This window comes from Euprymna scolopes, chromosome 7, assembly GCF_053919585.1.
Source record: "Euprymna scolopes isolate OS-2025 chromosome 7, ASM5391958v1, whole genome shotgun sequence".
Classification (NCBI taxonomy): Eukaryota; Metazoa; Mollusca; class Cephalopoda; order Sepiida; family Sepiolidae; genus Euprymna; species Euprymna scolopes.
In genome coordinates, this window is record NC_136488.1 from 40,107,944 (window position 1) to 40,124,801 (window position 16,858).

Genomic DNA, 16,858 nt, shown 5'->3' on the forward strand with positions numbered 1-16,858 from the left:
TGTGAAATGATTATTACAATCTGATAATAAAAATAATAATAAATTATAATGAGCAGAATGTGCAATACCCAACTGCAACATTAAGAGATTTACAGACAGTATAATACACAAATGATGTAACAGTAGCACATTCTTGATCATAAACAAAGGCAATGTAATCAAAGAAATGAAATTTGCAAAAAGTAATATTTATCTTAGTTTCTGACCATTCAAATTTGATAATGAAAAAAGATTTATTATGGTAATTTTTAAAGTGTGAAATTCAACTGCATGTATTTCAAGGTGCTACAGAACTGCAATGCTGGGGTATAAGAAATTCTATTTTAACCATTATTATGCCTTGCAGATTAGTGGGCTAAACAATAATTTAGTAAGAAACCATAAAAAAGTGACAGGAAAGAATAAATTTGGATTATTGACAAACTGAGAAGTTCACACCAAAGAATGCATTATTAGATCAATGCAACGAGTAAATAGCCTGAAAGAGAAGAAAAATAATCATAGTAGCGATGAAATATAACTATGAGACCGTCATAACTAGCTAAAGAGACACACCCATTTATCAAAAAGGGTTTCATGTGAAAGTGTTTCTTCTGCTGAAGATTACCCTTTACAAATATATATCATGTTTTTGAGAGCCACAAATGTTGACTTCCCTGTTTGTCTTTGACAGTATTTAACATCATGCTCAGGTAATAACTCTGAACAAACTGTGTGGAAAATGTATCACCAGAAACAGAACACAATTGATCAATCAAAACCAGAACATAATAGCAAGAAATCATAGCATGAATTCTCTACTTCACAACTGAAGTCAGCGTAATGTCATTTGATTGAAACGGATCAAGAAAAAGTATATCCATTTGAATCAACATGAAACAATCAGAACTGAAGTCAATGTAGTGTCTTTTGAGTGAAACTGAACAGGAAAACGAAAATTTAAATCAACATTTAAAAAAAGCAGCATAGGACAGTATTTGGGTATCATATGATATAGAGGAATTTGCTCGAATTGACACTCAAAGTTGATTACTCAGGTGGACATGATTCTGAACAGCTTAAATACATTGATTGAAAGCCCATAAGACAAGGATTTGCTGATTTAATGGCTTAGAGACCATGATCCAACTATCCAAAAATTATGAACTGCACAGCACGATTGTATGGTATGTGCCTGAAGGTATAAATAAAAAACACAATATCTTATTCCCACTGACTTTTTGGTCAACTGAGTCGACTCTACACTACCCCTAGTCACAATTCATCCGCACATACAAATGAAAGAATACTGTTATCATGATCAGTACTATTCTATTGCACATTTTTAATTAGATCTAAGCATAAAAGAGAAGGAAAGAAAGGGTTAGATCTTGTCTCAGCATGATAATGAGCAGAATGTTATGCTTCAAATGAAAATGTGACCACTTCATTCATATTTGAATGTTACCTTACATCTTTCCTCTAAATTTTAAACTGTTGCTATCTGCAAATCAAAAGATAATGGCCAAAAGTTGTTTTTTTGAAAAATTCAAATGTCGAAAACGTGTGCATAATTAAAATTGCTGTCCATATGTCCATAATCTTTTATTTTCGACTACTTTTTGTCCATTTTGACTGTGAAGTAGGGGTCCATATCCTTTGATATGATGTGATGTAATTTGACATTATATCATGAAAATGGGCTCTAATGGGTTGATCCAAGTCCTTTTTAAGCTCTAGATATTGATCATGGCTTAAGATTAGATTGTTGCTAAATTCACCAAAAAGTCCTTAAATTTTTATAAAATTTTGAGGCTTTAGTGTCTGGAAATGTCAAATATGTCGAAAGGTTTTTATTTGATTTTTGTAATTTCCAACCCAAAGTCACTTTAAAAATCCAAAGGAGAAGTCTGGCAATGCACCACAGTTATGCTTTTTTTCTCAACAAAATATCGTCCCAAACAAGCTCTAAAAAAGTGCTGCAGCATCACTTAAAATGGTAAAAATAAGGTACTTCCTCTGATTTACCATCTTTCTAACCATGATTTTTGGATTCCTTGTTGCCCTCAAAACCTTGCCTGTGTGAATTTTTAGCTCCAAAGCATTATTTTTTGCAACAAAAATGCAAATTTTGTAAAATGCCAGGGGGTCGAAAATTCTATGTCATGACATAGCAAATTTTGATTTCCAGGGCGAAACCGACTGTGAAAAAAATATGTTCCTCAAATCCAACTGGGCTGAAATTGCAGATTTCTTTTAGTTTTAACCCAAAGTTTGTATGGTGTAAATATGAAAAAAATCCAAGAGGGGGTGTGCCGGGACTGGATGATGGAATAACCTATCTTCAAGTCCAACGTAAACAAGTTCTTGATGAATCATCCCCTTAAGTAATCCAATTTACCAAATTTTCACGACTAACGATTACTACGATATTGTCCCATTGGCTACTGTACACTCATTAACCCTTATCTTCAAATGGTCCCCGATCCTTGATAAGTGGTGACACCGTTGTAAAAAAAAAATAAAATAAAATAAAATAAAATAATAAAAAAAAAAAAAAAAAAAAAAAAAAAGGTATCCGCGGTTCAGTGGATAACGATATGGAACGACTATCTGGGTGTGCAAAGTTTGAATCCAGTCGTTTACTTAATGACACTTTCGCTTGGAGATGTTGGCAACCATTAAATGGTCTCTTCTGCAAAAATGCAAACAGAATCAAGCCGGTCTACAAAGTTGAACCATGTTGACTCATAAGAATTTACTTTACTTTTTTTTTTTTTTTTTTTTTTTTACTAAAGTTAGCAATAGAATGTTCATGTTTAAATGTTAAAAACAATTGTTAGATGCACCCACACAATTCTGAGTCTCTGTTCTTCAATCAATCTTTCATTCTTCAGTCTGAAATAGTATTTCCATTGCTAAACATGCAGATATGAAAAAAAACAAAAACATAATGTATATTATATTAATAGATTCTCATGATAAAATGTTTCAAATCACTATGCAAATTTATAGAATTTTCTATGTACGTTTTAATTAACAGGTTTTTATAGACAAAATATGAATAATACAACCGACATTATAAGAATAGATTTTTCCATACTTATTCTCATAGTTTTTAGAATTTCTAAAAGATGAAATCCTTAAAAATTTACACAATTTTTAATAATCTGGTTTTTCCACATCATCTGAAATGGTCCTAAGCAATGTATACAAAGCATTCGGGGAAGAATTTCTCGGTAAAAAAAAAAAAAAAAACCTTGAGAGAAGCTTCCAAGTCGCTGGATTGACAAGATTAACAGCAATGTACAGCTTCGATTGTTTATCAAGAAAGTGTGCGAAGATTCTTTGAGGATTAAGTGAAGTATGGTTAAAAGAATGTGAAAAATTTCACATCTGAATTGTTAGAATAAAGAATGAGTAAAATGATCATACTTCTTAAGGCTGACCTGATTTTGTTTTTTTAATTGAAAACATTTGTCGACAGGATATCAGCATGAATGTTATTACAAGAGCATGCTGTAAATGAGGAACTTTGCTTCTGCGTGAATATCAGCACTGGATTTGTATCAAATTGAGAGTTCTTAGCAGGAATGGTCTTTCCTCTTCTTAAATGTATGCTTTTATATTCATGAATAATTTTAATGGACGTGATTTCTTTTCTTTTTTTTTTTTACAGTTAAACCATTTAAAATTCAACATGTTCATGTCATCCTTGGAATTAATTATGATTTTCAATCCTTCCATAGAACTGCTCCACCATCCAACTGAAAATCTCATCAACTCTTATCCTCAAGTAGCTTTTGGCCATGGTAAGTGCTGAACCATCAGTTAAAAAAAAAAACGCAAACTTATACACAATTATAAAAATCAATTATGCAAAGAAGCTTTATTCATGAAGATTGACTGACATTAAACACATGAAGGTGGGCTCTCTCTACCGTGCTAGAAAGTTACTTATGCCTGAAAGTATCCTGTACTTCTACAAAGCCACCATTCGCCCATGTATGGAGTATGGCTGTCACATTTGGGCTGGTGCATCTGCTACTAAGCACTCGCTCCTGGAGAGGGTCCAAAAGAGAGTCGCCAACCTGATAGGTCCCAAACTGTCATCTAAGCTTCAGCCCCTGTCCCATCGATAAAATGTTTTACAAGTATTTTAATGGTGGATGCTCTGATGAACTATAAGCCCTTGTGCTCCCTTGATGAAAATACCTCCAAAAAACCCGACAAGCAGTGGAGTCCCTACAGTAGAGATCCCTAGATGTAGGAAGGCCTTCTACTCTAATAGCTTCTTCCCCAGAACTTTGGAATTCTCTTCTGGTTTCTGGCTTCCCCAACTGTACTGACATGCAGAAGTTCAAGTGTAATGTGAACAGACATCTTGCTGGTAAACTCCCTACATAGAACACCTGCAACTTAGGTCTCTGATAGCAGCCCTCTACATCCAAGTGGCAATGTGCTTGTTTGGGGTGAAAATGTAATTAAAAAAAAAGAAAACGAAAAAAGAATTAAAAAAAAAAGAATAAAAAAAATTTTTTTGCCCACCATACTGTATTATTTACATTATGTATTTCTCTTTTTATTTTTCAAATAAATCAAATTTTTCTTTGTTTTACAATTTCCTTCCAACAAAAGGAAGGAAAACAGTCAACCATGTTTTTCTTTTTCTTTTACTTATTTAACAAAAACTTTTTTTTTTTAATTATTGGTCAAAAGCTATTACAAAGTAGAAAAGATTTAATAGAGTTCATGAGTATATTTATTTTTCATACATCGCAGGAAGATTGGCTGGTCAAGGAAAACTTGGAAGCAAATAAGCCGAGCATCCGGAGTCCTCCAGCAGGAGTGAAAAATGTACTTTCATTATGCCTAATGTTTGTGCAAAATTTTTAAAAAATCCAGGGCATGGTTATTGAGAAAAGTGCGAACAAACAAACAGACAAACGGGAGTAAATTACTAGGTCCAATCCCTTCTTTGTTGGAGACAAATAATTTGATAGGACCGTACAGAGCAGAAGTTGGAGATAATAAACCCTCTGAACCTTGAGAAATGGAGAGTTAGCTTTTGTAATACGAGAAGGCATTTGACCCTTGAGCAAGAAAAAAGTGATGTTAAATGAATAGAATCTTGACCACCAGAATGCAGACATTCGGTTGACACATTTACCACTCAGTTTCATTTTCATGCCACTTTTATTTTTTTTTTTTTATCTCTTGATAAAGTCCGCATAACAGTGGGTGAAACGTTGAGTTTTAGGTTTCTCACATTTCTATTTTTAATTAATTTATGTGATCTGTGCAGTACAAATCAACTAAAATTCCTGAAGCAAACAAAAACAAAAACCTTCTGGAGAACCTTTCTTTGTTAGAATTGTAAGCACTTACATATTTTTGCATTAATCCAAACTGTTCTTATTAACTCCAAGTTTTGGGGTCAATAAGAAAGTCTATGTCACCCCCCCCCACACACACACACACTAAATTGGAGTCACAGCAGACAACTCAAGTATAATAGTCATTCAATTAAAATAATATTGGCCAAGAGCTATTCTCAACAAAAAGGGTAAGAAAGATAAATAAAAGATGCAGTCGCTGCACTAACTTCATTTGTCTAGACACAAACTGAAGTGAATTAAAACATGTAACAGTGGAATAAGCTATGCAGATTCACCCTTGATTAATACACGTGTTGTTTATTGTATTGTATAATATTTGGGGAAAATTACTGACGAAAGGAAATTTTCCCGAAATATTATATAATGTGAAACCTTGCTGATGCAATTTAAAACATAATGCAAGTATAAAATACGAGAGAAAAACGTAAAAAATACATAAATATTGTATCAATAAAAGGTGAATCTTCATAGCTTATCCCAGCGTTACATGTTTTAATTTGCTTCAGTTTGTGTCTTTCCGTTACACCTTTGCTATTATATTCTATAAATTTTCTTTTATATACAAACTAGACAATGCTTCAAGCAAACTACATTAACTTCTTAAACTTCATTAAGTTAATAAATCTATATAATGTATATCTGTCTGTGTGAGAGTCTCAGCATATGGAAATCCTAACAGCTAAATATAGAAGGCTGACATTTGGCATCAATAATTTCCTTGGGTTTATGGGCTAATTCCAATGCCATTCGTTCTAAAAATTTGTTGATGGACCAACTATTTCAGCAACCACTTTATAAGTAATACAACGTTTCAACTGCCGTAACCATCCATCTTCTTCAGGTGTATCATGTCAAACTCTGAAATGTATATGGAATGTTGAACTGAATGCTTTTTTTTAATCTACAAGTTGATTATCCTCATCCAGTCAGTCATGGCCGAGTGGAATTTTTACTTCTTAATGCTTGATTATATTCTTAGTATCGCATGAACTGAGAATTGAACCGTTAACCTCTAGAAGACTGTTGCTTAGAGTTAATTATTATTTAGCACTATCTGTTGTGTTACGAGTTTTGAAAATAAAACCCAAGATGAGGATAATAATCCAATACAAATTATCAATCCTCATCTAAAAAAAAAAAAAAAAAAAAATCCCAAACATCATGCACTAACATTTTTTATTTACTCAATAATGTTGATTATATCGCATATGACCAACGCCTACAGATACCAAAATCTAAACTTATGTCATCTTTATGTAACGTGGCCGTTAAATATTTGAAGATAATTTTTTTTTTATGTCTTCAAAAATTTCTTCATAGTATTTTGTTTGGTTGATTTATATATAGTGGGAAAAAGAACTTACTAAAATGACCGGGTTCGGCATTAAATAACCTTAAAAGGATTGATATGCCGTAAAATAAAACAACCGTATATTATTATGATAGACCCATCCTGAGACGTGTATTATAAATAGTATGTAATAACATATGCTGTGATACTACCATCAGCTAATATTTTACATATATATCAATTTCAAAATGATCGGAATTTTAATACTTCCAGTAACAGCGCATAATCTTTTTCCGTTACTGCTGTTCATAAATTTAGTTGATCTTACATTCGCATTTCATTTCTACAAACATCTAGAGCTTCCTTTCATCCCAAACCGGAAATGGAAGACTTACATCAAATCTATTGCTAAGGTTGCTACAAAAAAAAAAAAAAAAAAAAAATGATTAACTTATTCTCCCACTTCAGAAAGTACTCTCGCCCCTGGTGCAATCCTTTTTTCTGTATAAAAGCCAAATATATCTTAAGATGGAGGACTGCTGTCATACCGGGGTCAATGTCACTCGAAGCACTTTCCTGCCTCGGCAGTAAACAAACTCGATTCCACAATCAAGTTAATGATCTCTTCTCGTCTCTACAGCCTCTTTCACACAAAAGGAATTTTTCTACTGTATCATTAGGCTTACGGTAAGTGCTCGACTGGGCTCTAATCCTTGTCCCTCCCTCCATAAGACATTCACAGCAAGAACATGCCTAGCCGCAAGCACTGAAAATAACATTGCTTTCCCTCTCTTTTTACCAACAACTAAACAGAATTTCTATGAACAAAGTTTCTTACCAAGAAACTCCCATCTGTGGAACAATTATACCACGAGTCTGCTTCCCGACTAACTACAGCATAATCGTCTTCTAGTTTAATGTCAACAAATAGTTGATGAGCCGTCCTCTTAGCTAAACAATTTCTCTTAAATAATCTTCTACCCACCCCATTAATTTTTTTCGGTCCTATCGTACTAGCAATCTCTCTAACTCTTATCCTAGAGTGATCCTCAAACCTTAATAAACGATGATCCTTTAACGAAAAAAAAAAAAAAAAAATCCAAAGGACTGGATGTTTACCTTGCGATGTCCAAATAAAAAGTACAAATGTTATGTACATATCGATCAACACACAGAACATATTTTGAACAAATGAGAGGGGCACTCCACCTCGCCTTTATATAAAATTATATTTTCGAAGCTTTCTGAATTAATTCAAGCTGTGACTGAGCAGATACTCCAGAAATTAATTAATAAGAGTTCAACACCTGAACATAAACACCCTTTTCCATCCGGTATTCTCAGGTCATTACTCATTTGACCCCTACCTACTCTCTCTCTCTCATTTCTGACTCATGAACGGAACTCCTACATTATATACCACATCTACTCACAGCAACAGTTTTAAGGACTCAATGAAGTTTTTTTTCTCTTCCACCCTTTTTGACTACGGCTTGTTGCTTCCGTTGACACAACATTTTCACATCTACGTAATAGACAATTTACAACCCCACTTACAGCACTTACACTGCAGCAAAAATAAAATAAATAAATTATAATCAACCAACTTTAGCAACTCAAAGAAATTGAACATTTTCTTCCAAAGTTTTCATGTGAAATGTATGTTTGAAAATATATAAAACCATTGCATGGTTTATATCTGCCTTTCGTAATTTTTTTTCTTTTGCTTCTTCATTGAATTAACATTGAGGGTGAACTATCCTTACAAGACCTTATACCTGAAAACTCTCCCTTTCTTGAAGATACCTCATTTGGTAATCCACTTCTCCTTTGATGACCCCCTCACTGCACTCATTAAAATTCTGAAAGTTATGTTTTTTTTTTTTGTTTTTGTTTGTCAAATCTTCATGGAGAAAAACAAATGCCACGGCTTATTCGTTATTACAATTCGTTTCATTTTGGTATAAAAGTTTCCTTGTAATCCCACTTATGACACCATGTTATGTTGGAGGGAGGTATTGGATAGAATGGTTGCGATAATGAAAGAATAAGGTGAGGGTTAGGTAGTTACATGCTTTATTTGAAACGCCATTAGAGGAAAATTAATAAACGAACTGAGCAATAACTCTTCTCAACTTCTGCGTTATACAAGGAACTTAACCACCGCAGCAATAATCATCATCATATTCGATTTAACATCTGTTTTATATGTTGTCATGTGCTGGAGCTACATTATCAGGATGCTATCGCTATCTTTTGAATCTGCTTTTGGTTGGTTGGTTGGTTGTTTTGTTTTACGGCATATCAACCCTTTTCAGGTTATTTAATGCCGAATCTGGTGATTTTGGAGAACGATTTTTTTAATATAGTATATTTGTTTTTTAAGTCGTATTCTATTTAACCCATAGTTGGGACCCTAACAGGTGCTACCACTCCAGGTCAGAGTGGACCTGGGAGCAATGGCAATTAAAGGGTGGCTCCACACTCCCTAAGGCCTGCAAGCTGGGGCCTTCACCATTGGATATAGTTTAAGGTCATATCCAGGACCGAATCTGCTTTTGGAATCTAAATTATTTATGACTTTGTTGCATAATATGTCTTAAAGAATTCAGTATATATGTAACCCAATACACCCACAGACGATTGGATTACAAGTTGAATGCAATGATCAATCGCGGGATCACAAATGCAGCATCATCTAGTCTCAGATCACTCAAATTCCCAGGCATTCATTGAACGCTGGAACCGTATATGTATTGTCAGATTTAGCTCTGAGATGCACAAAATGTGCAGCTGCTAAGTTCATGTGGTAACACAATTTCCACATCAATGGGTTTTCAGAGATACTAAAACAGTGCTTTCGCTCTGCAAAACATCTCCGAGGTTGGTTGTCAGTCGCTAGTCGTGGTTTCTTCTTTCACAAAAAGTCACCGTTCAGCTTAAAACCTTTGTCGTTGGAAAGGTTTGGCTTGTTTGTGATAAACTAAATCAAACAAAAAAAAAAAAAAAGACAAAAAATAATTAACAAGTTACTTATAGTCGTTTTCTTATATATAAAAAAAAAGTTATTATTTAGTTAAATATTTCACGTTTCCACTCTGACAGTATCAATTCAGGTCAGAATATACCAGCAAGGTTGTCGATTTTGCCCAGGATCCATGATATCACCGCATATAGATATATTATTTAGGGCTTTCTGGTTGTTATATAATGGGTTTGAAGAATCTTTGAATTAATGATATACTTTTATTAGTGCATCAACTTTGTGCCACCAATTGCACTAAAACGTGCACGAATTTTGCAAATACTTGGGAATTTATTTCATAATAATCTACTAATAATAAAGAAAAAAAGTTTCGTTTCAGTAATGAATATGTAGTGAAGGTACAACCAGTAGCAGCTGGGTTCGATTTTCACAAGAAGAACCTAGAATTATAATAACAGCATGCAACAAAAGCAACAACTCCAATGAGTTACCATTCCAATTTCGAATCTGTCTTCAATTTCTAAGCACGGTACTGATTGATGCAAGCATTTAACTTCCTTTCTGGCTTGTGCAATTAAGGGCCATCTCTCATGCGAACTAAGCATGTGATGGAAGATTATAAAAGTGTTTTCTTCCTCTTTTTTCCTACGACACGGAAGTGGCAACAACATCATCTACGTTGTTGAGATCAACCTCAAACTTAACATCTTGAGGCACAATAGAACCTCCCTTAGGCTGTCTGACCTTGGGATTCAAAAGAAGCTTCAAAGATCCAACATAGCTAAGACATCTGCACATGATATTTGAACTTAATATAACACGTGCATGCACACATCTACCTACATAACTACTTGGCCTGATCTGTACAATACAAACACTCTCATATATTAACTATTTTCCTTTTCTTAGAAACAAGACATTCAGCCTTTCTTATATACTAGCCTGGGTGTCCGGTGTTGCCCGGGTGTTTGGAGGTGTGGATTGATAAAAAAAAAAAAAAAATGGTAGTAGGCAGGCAGGCTCGAACCCGTGAATGTGGAGAGAGGTATTAAAAAAAAAATGGTAGTAGCATGGGGAGGGAATCGAAACAACAGTAGGTAGCCAGGGTGAAGAGAGGTGTTAAAAAAAAAACTGTAGTAGGCAGGCAGGCTCCTGTGACGCGAAGGCGGTAAAGAAAGTGAAAGAAAATCTGACGTCTTAGCCGATGTCTCCATGATACGACCGGAAGTCAAAATTTTTTAAATTAACCAAAGTCATCCAACGGTGACGATGACTTGTTAAAATGTCAGTGAAAAAAATCGACCCCGCCTTGTACAAACGGTTTAGGGTGAAGGAATTAACGTTTTTGGCCAATTTTTCGATATTTGTCGTCCGAGATGTCGTCCTTAAAAATGATACCGACTTTGTCAGGATCTGTCGCCTCTGTCAAAAATTTCTGCGAGACACAAAAACATACATACATACATACATACATTTAAACAGACAGATGAGATTTTTATTATATATATGAATTCTTCTCTCTTCCCTATTAACAGGGCATTTCTTTTCTTTCATTTGATTTTTGTTTGTATGTTAACAAAGTCGATTCAATAAAGTTGTTTTAAATATTAGAAATTGACTTCGTCTGATTTCTACAAATACATTAAATATGACGTGTCGATGCTATAAAATTGGAATGTTTGATATCTCAACCTTCATATTTTAGCTACATATATACGCGGAATATATAATTAATCTCCGTGCACATCAACCATCATTGTCCATCGTGTATTATTACTGGTAATAAAGACTATGTCTTTCTATTTGTTTTGACAACAAATACGACACTTATGTCAGGAAGAAAAGCTAATAGAAAAGCAGTCAGATAATATAACATTTACTTTATTCACAAATAGTTGGGAATGAATATAAAAGCAAGTTAGAAAATCATGTAATGCATAGAATGTAACATAATCGTGTCAGCAGTTTAGGATGTAACGTTACGGATTCAATTGCATCAAAAGGGATTAAGATCTGAAGGAAGAGATGAAAAAGAAGAGAAGAAAAAGGAAAATACATGTGGTGATTGAGAAGTTATGCTCGACGAGCGCGGGAGTCTTTGCCCTCCTACTACCTCTTTCGAGAGTCGAACAGTGAAAATGATCGTTGTGCCAGAAAGATTTACGGCATACGTTTGTCTGGTGCCGTGTACTGGGAGCCAGCTGCCTGGTGCCGTGTATTGAGATCACGCCGACGTGGCGATCCTAGAGAGAACAATGTTAAAAAAGAAAAAAAAAAAATGCACAAAGGAATTAACTAAGAAACGAGTTTTAAACAAGCTACAATTTTTTCCATAATAGTAAGAAAATGCACTTTTTGCAGAAGCAAGAATAAGAGTATGTGCAAATGCATGGAATATATGTAAATTTATATACAAAAAAAACAAAAAAAACATTAATAGTGGTGAAACACCATCCAGAGAATATTATGGTCTGTTAATAAGAACGATAATCTAATAGCAAAGCCATGAGGATTTCTTTTTTTTTTTTTTAATTGCTCAAACATCAGTCTAGAGGTCTCGTCAAATTTTCCATAACATGAGTAGAACAGAATGAAACTCTTGCGTCAGATGCGCATTCTAACATAAGCATCAAAAGGTAGATAACTCTGGTCCAACAATACAAAATCTATCTATCTACTATTATACAAAAGGAACTTTTGTGTATGCATATTTGTGTGTGTGTGTGTGTGTGAAAGAGAGAGTTCTCTATGGATTCGGAAATGGCTGGGCCTATTTTTATGTAATTTCACACAATTGTAATATCATGTGTCCGGTAGTGTTCTTAGATAGGTTTCAAATTGGAATGTCTTTAATAAGTATCGGTGATAAAAAAAATCTGGTGAAAGAAGGAACAGGCGATTTTGACTAAAGTTAACGCCTTATACAGCCTAACATCGCAAATGCATTTGAGAAGTTTTATTATTACACAAGCAGAAAGGGTCGATATATAAAATCAACAGATTCTTTGATATGACAAGGGCACATTGGAAATGAATATTTCTGTTTAGAGCACAATCGGAACATGATACTTGACTTTTTAATTTTAAACTAAAATTCAAGCCATTATCACAGCACAAGCAGAAAGGTCAGGTATATAAACTCAACAGAAGCTCCTGTGATATGACGGGTGTGTTTGAAATGAATGTTTCTGTTTAGAGCATGATACTTAACTTTTGCATTTTAAACATAAATTCAAGCTATTATATATAAAATAATTTTATAAAATCAACAGTAGGCTCTCTACAGTGTAATGTAGACTATAATGTATTGACTAAGTTACTGCAGGGAGGCATGTGAAGCTTCCTCCTTGTGCATTGCGATAGGTCTCCAACTAGAGAAGGCAATCAATCGATATGATTGAAAAATGGGCAATTTCACAGATTTCGATAATATGGGAGTGTGAAACATTCACTGATCATCATTCAATCCCGGTCAACGTCGGGTCTCCCTGCTAGTGAAGTATAACTCAAATTTTGTGGAATTATGTGTGTATACTCATCTTACCAGGTGCTGTATTACAAGTAGGATTATCACTTGTTGGAAATCAAATATGAATAATAAAACCAGAGCTGAATAACATGTGTAAATCACATAATCTATATATATAAAAGCAAAAATGTCTGTTTGTTTGTGTGTGTGTGTGTGTGTGTGTGTGTGTGTGTGTGTGTGTGTGTGTGTGTGTGCATTTTTGTGTATGTCCGCAAAAGGCTTTTTTTCCGGGAAGCGATCGATCAGCTTGCTCCTTCTTAAAACTCTTTATATCACGTCTAAATCGTAATATCTACGAGTTAACAACGGGGGTCGCCTGTCTATTTAATTTGCCCAACTTTGAAAAGCTAAATATTCCACATTTTTGGATCGCCGCATGTGGATTCAGCTTTTTCGTATAAAAAAGGCGAAACTAATTCGAAGCTGGCGGCATCGTTCCCGGTGCGATCACCAGGAATGTCCAAAAGCAATCAGCTTTGATCAATGCGGAGTTTCTCCTTATATCAGACAATTGCTATTCAATTTAGACAATCCCCTTTTTATGGGGAGCTGGTTTCTCCCCCAACATCTTGGGGGGAAAAAAAAACTGCCCCGCAGTAAATGAAAATCTGCCCCCCAGTGAAAGTTAACTTGACTACCTACCAAAACTTTTTTTACCCCTCCCTCTGACACAAACACCCGGGCAACGATTTTTAATTATTCTTTTTTTTAAGTTACCCAAAAGCACACACACACCTCTAAACACTCGGGCAACGCCGGGTATCCCCACTAGTCTATCTATATATAAAAGCTAAAATGTGTGTGTATGTATGTACATCTGCTTTTTGTGTATGTCTGCCAGTGGGTGTATGTTTCCAGCGGGTTCTCGAGGCCGTTGCTCATTCTTAAAACTTTTTATATCACGTCTAAATGATAATATCTACGACTTAACAACAGGGGTCGCATGTGTATTTAATTTGCGTGACTTTGACCAGCTCGCTGCGTCTTCAAAAAGCGAATGATGGAGCGGGGAAAACAGTAACTGGCTTGCAGAGCAAAACTAGGTCAAACATCACACCACTTCCCCGCACCTGTATATTTCGCTTTATAACCTTAACACGCTTATCAATTCCTCTACCCCCCCCCTCCCCATGGCCGAGATGGTTAGGTTGCTGGCTTTTTTTTCTTTCGTTCCCACCTTCGCGTCAAGGCTGCGGGGTTCAATCCTACCTTCCTACTAAAACTTTTTTTCTTTTACACCTCCAAACATCCAGCCAACGCTAATCTATAATATAAATCTCACCTGTCTGTTTAAATGTATGTCTGCCTAAAACTTGACAGGGGCGATGGATTTTCACGAGATTGGTATTGTTTAGAAGTCCGAGCCTTCGGACGACAAATATCAAAAAATTGGCTAAAAACATTAATTCTTTCATCCTCAACTGGGCACTTTTTTACAAGGAGGAGGTCACTTTTTTCGCCGAAATTTATCCCCTCTTTTCGATTGACTAGCCTTAATTTAAACATTCGTCACTTCCGGTTTGGCGATAGGCACAACAGCAAAGACGTCACGTTTTTTTTTTCACGTTCTTTTCCTCCTTCTCGGTATGGGTTTAAGTCTACCTGCCTGCCTATACCACTTTTTTTTTTTTTTTTTTTTTCGCTACACACACACCTCCAAATACGCGGGCAATGCCGGGCACCAAGGCTAGTATATTTCTAATGACATAAAAATATGAACCTTCCTCCCAAAATATAATCCACACACACACATACATATATATATATATATATATATATATATGATTGTTGAGCTGGATTAAATCCGACGATATGAAATAAAATGGAGGTGGAAGGACCTGGATACTCAACGTTTCGCCCGATTTATGCGGGCTTCTTCAAGAGGGATGGTCATTGACGAGAGAGTCGGAGGATTGGGGCTATATATAATGATGGGGGAGAGCAGTGTGTTTTCCTTATGTAAATTAGATGAAAAAAAAAAAAAAAAAAAAAAAAAAAATTCGTAATTTCACTTAATTTTATTTTTATTTTACTTATTTACTGTATTTTATCATTATCTATTTTTAGACTCCATTTTATCACCCCCTATTCTTATTTTTAGATACAATCTTTTAAGTTACTGCGCTATTTTATCCCAATTCAATTATTTCTAATTTAAAAAAAAAAAAAAAAAAAAGATTCTTTCGTAATCTCGTGTCATTTTATTTATTTAATCTATCACCGCTATATTTCCAAACACAATTTTTAATCTCTACGATATTTTATCTTTTAGACGTAATCCACTACCCTAGTTTACTCTAATTAGTTCTTCTCTCATAAAATGTATATACATGTATATATGACATCTAATTTACATAAGGAAAACACACTGCTCTCCCCCCATCATTATATATAGCCCCAATCCTCCGACTCTCTCATCAATGACCATCCCTCTTGAAGAAGCCCGCATAAATCGGGCGAAACGTTGAGTATCCAGGTCCTTCCACCTCCATTTTATTTCATATATATATATATATATATATATATATATATATATATGCTATACCTACATAGTGTTAGTCATCCTGTCTGTGTGGGGACTGATATCTCTCATACTACATGCGAATTCACTTTTTTCCTATATATACTATGTAACACAAAATACAGGTTTAAATATACTTGAGTTCTGATATTAAGTTATATATTTAAAAAAAAATGTTTTGTGTTAATTAGTTGTAATTTATAATTAATTGAACAAATCAATCATTTCGAAAATTAAACAAAATACATCCACAAAATGTCACCAATCGTGCAAAAGTGTAATGCTCTACCAATGGTTCATTTAATTTTTGATTTTTGAGAGACTATCTATAGACAGTCATTTTGTTTTCTTTCTAACTTCACAGAGTGGACACTAAAAAAAAAAAAAAGAAGTTTTAGGATAAGTTAAAACACGAATAAACTTATCTATCTGGGTAGAAGAGTAACATGTCTTGCCTTTGGTAAAATTTTATTTATTCAAATATTTACCTATTTTTGCTTTTCTAGTTACAGTAAATATACCTCGTATTTCTATAAAAAGAAAATGGAAACTAGGGTTAACGCTGTTTTGAGTGAATACTAAAGTTGCTTTTGCTACATCGATAATGTCATTTCATCAACTCATCCAAATGTGAATTCCAATAACAGGTTTTTATACAATGTTTATCCGTGCAAGTCAGCGAAATTTCGACAGGAAAAACTTAAACAAGACAGGAAACAGAGAGGAACCGAAAAATTGGAGGTGAGGTGGAGATGGGTGGGGTGGGGTAAAAATGTTATGTTTTATTTATTTATTTTGTGTAGTGGGGTCTAAAGACTCTTAACTTGGTTGTCAATCGTGAAATATAAAAAGTTTTATGGATTAAAAAAAAAAAAAAAAAGAATGTACCAGATATAATCCTTTCTCTTCTCCATTAAAATAGATAATTCTTGCATTAAAAGTGTAAGTTGCCTTAGCCGCGAAAAAGAAACACAATTGTGCATAAAATTGAAACATTCACCAGATAAAAAGCAATGTCGGAAAAGAAAAACGTCGCCCTTCACACCCGTAAGAAATCTATATATATAAAAGCGAAAATGTATGTATGTATGTATATGTGTATGTTTGTGTGTCTGCTAAAACCTTTCAACAGACACAACAAAAATTCACAAAC